Source organism: Rhipicephalus sanguineus, chromosome 9 (genome assembly GCF_013339695.2).
Source record: "Rhipicephalus sanguineus isolate Rsan-2018 chromosome 9, BIME_Rsan_1.4, whole genome shotgun sequence".
Taxonomy (NCBI): Eukaryota; Metazoa; Arthropoda; class Arachnida; order Ixodida; family Ixodidae; genus Rhipicephalus; species Rhipicephalus sanguineus.
Window position 1 is genome coordinate 67,783,030 of NC_051184.2, and position 3,203 is coordinate 67,786,232.

Here is a 3,203-nt window from a genome sequence, read left to right on the forward strand (position 1 = left end):
CTGTTTTCACATTGCTGAATCACCCGACACGTGCAGAGCAGCAACAACGCCGGTAGCGATATTTCTTGTGCCCTATTGTGCATACATACAAGGCATAAAATTGCAATGACTATTCACGTTCTACTTATCTGCTGGCGTAAAGCGTTCGTTAGCAATATATTCAGTAACGTGCAATCTTTTAACATTTCTTCTCTGAGAGAACATCTCCGAGAAACCCATTTCTTTTTCGAGAGACACAAAGCGTGGCAGGATACTACTGGTATTCATGCTATTGCCACTTATAGTTCCGATTACCTGGTGATTTGTAATAGCAAATAAATTTTATGGTGAACAAACTAAGAAAACGAATATATTTAAGCAATATAGCAAGGCAGTTCCGCGTAACAAAGAACCACAGTGCCTAAGTATACAGGGTTCCACGTAACTAGACCCAAATATTAAAAAAGGGTGGTTAACAGCGAATGAATGACCCCAGTTACACGTGGTTTACCGCCATGCGGCGCTCTTTATGTTATTTTTATATTGCACTTAATTGGTTAAAAAACTAAAGTCTATTATGTAAAATTTGGAATATTCACTTTAAGGCCAAGTACGCTTCGTCACGTCGTAGAGGGCACTCCAAAACGTCCGATCCAAATGTTTCGACGGCGTACATGCTTCGTGTGATTTTTCCGGCTTTTAGAGAAAGCCTGCGAAACATGAAATAAAACCACGTGACTGCGCTCATGCTACCGTACTGCAGCGCTCTCAAACGTGCTTCGAGCGAAACAACCGGGGTGTGGATAATAACAATCTCTGGGGTTTAGCGTCCCAAAACCAGGATATAATTATTAGAGAGGCCGTAGTGGAAGACTCAAGAAATTTCGAACACCTGGGGTTCTTCCGGGGTGTGGACCGTCAGCCTGTCGCTCCTCAGGGGCGATGGCGTTTCATTGTGATGTGCGGCCGTCAAAAATGCTGAGGCACTGGGAAGCCGATGCCTAGAGCCACGTCCGTTCATTTCGCCGCGGTCCACGCTCCGGCTGTTTCGCTGAAGCACGAATCAGCTGATAGTAGCACATCAACAATAGCATAGCCAGAAATTTTTTTTTCGGGGGAGAGGGGTTCCACCATACCGTGAAAGCGAAAAGTCGGCTGCGCGCAGGCGTTCGCGCGCATCTTTTTGTCGAGATGGCCTGAGTGCCACCACGTGACTCTGCTCCCCCAACAGGGACGTGCAGAACTCATTGCCTGCCCTTGCTGGAGGACTCTGGCGGAAATATATAATAATGTCACTGTCCCTCAGTATTACTGAGGCAGCCCTAGTGGAAGCAGTAGCAGCTTGAGAAGCGGAGTTCAGCGAACATTTATTCTTTGACACGGTGTTGATTCTAAAGCAGTATCTTGTATGTTAAGATGTACCGGAAATACAGATGCAGATACTCGTTTTGCGATACGTATCGCGATACAGATATAAGATACCCAAGGAGTATCTAAGACAGTATCTAAGATACATGTATCTTCGATACCGCCCAGCACTGCGCGGGAGGCTAAATGAGCCTAATGAGCACCGGAACGCGGCAGAAAATTAGTTTCGTTGTCAGGGCTAGCGTCTGCACGACGCGGATACCGCGAGTACACGAACGCATGAGAAATGGAGGCCGATTGGAATGGGGCATACAAAGAAGGACAAGATCGAGCGTAGAGTGGAACTTCATGCGAGAATGCTTGTCGACACCACAATTTCCCACTGAGGTTTGCAGAAGTCAGTTACTGAGCTTGAGGTCTCTATTATTGGCATGGTGCTGGGCACCGCATGGAGAATACATCCGAGGTCTACGGAGACGAGTGAATACGTCGGGCAGCACGGCACACGTCGAAGCAGTTCGTCAATCAGTGCACCAGCTATTCATGACATTCGTGGGCAACTGTGGAATAAAAAATGATTGACTGATGCCCTACATTTAACCAATAAAGTCCTAACTTGACGCCGAACCATCAATGTCCTACTAGTTTTTATTTTTTCACGCACGTTTTCTGAATATTAGGAAAGCTGAAAGTAAGTGCTCGAACGAATATGCTTGGAAGCGCAATGTTGCTCGTGTCTCTAAAAAAGTACCTGCAAAATCGAATGCTTCATAACATTTAGTGCGGCTTGATATGTAAGAACATTGTTACAACGCTTCACGCTTTTGCTTATTTTACATTATTAGGTGTTTTTAGATTAAACATCCCGAGAGATTCCTACCCCCACACAAGAACAAACATGTTTTGGTGCCGAGTGGACGGGAGGACACTGTCATACGTCGGTTCTCCAGCTATGTACTACGACAGGCAAGGTAAGTGCTTGTTCAGAGATACAGTTCGCACTGATGACTTTTCTTGGCGGTAAAAGGCAGTATCGGACAGAACACGTTGCAACTAGCGAATTACAATCTGCAAAATTCCGCTGTAAATATGTTATGCCCCCATTACTTCCTTGACGTAACCATCCTTTATTGCAATTACTTTTTTGCTGTAATCGATTATAAAATTACAGAGTGTATCATGTATGATACACTTCGTAAAAATTGGAGCCGACACGTACGTATCTCAAAGTGTCGTGTCAAATTCCAGGCTGCCCTTTGCGATTTCCCACAGCAGCATGCACCACTAGAATAATCTTTGACAAAAATTTGTAGTTACGTATGTGCAGGTGCCAATTTGTCCAACTTGGTTTACCAGCGGCCTCGCTATTCATACCAGGGTATATTCGTATATACGTCTTGCTACCTTAATAAAAAAGGGGTATGAAAAGTAACCTGGGAAGCAATCTATTACTGTCGAGCAATTTTTTAATACTTTTTGACGCTGTAATTAATATTGCCATTGTAATCGTTAACATTTTACAGTGAAGTAACTGTAACAATTGTCGGTTACTTTTTTCAATAACGTGTACAAGTCTGGTGAAAGGTGGCCGGATAGAATAAAGCGGAATAGAAGCATACGCGCGCGCGTTTGCGTGTTTGTGTTCGTGTGTGTGTCTGTGTGTGTGCGTGTGTGTGTGTTTACGCTTCATTGAAGGAAGCTTTTCGTTATCCTTAAGTTTAATTATGCCTGTCAGAAAGCTTGGTTCCGAAATGGATCAGCCTAAGGTCTTATATTTGTACGTAAACAGTGAACAATATTACACGAATGAAGAGAAAGCTGGTTTCCCAGGAATACTTGGAACGTTAAAGCGGCGT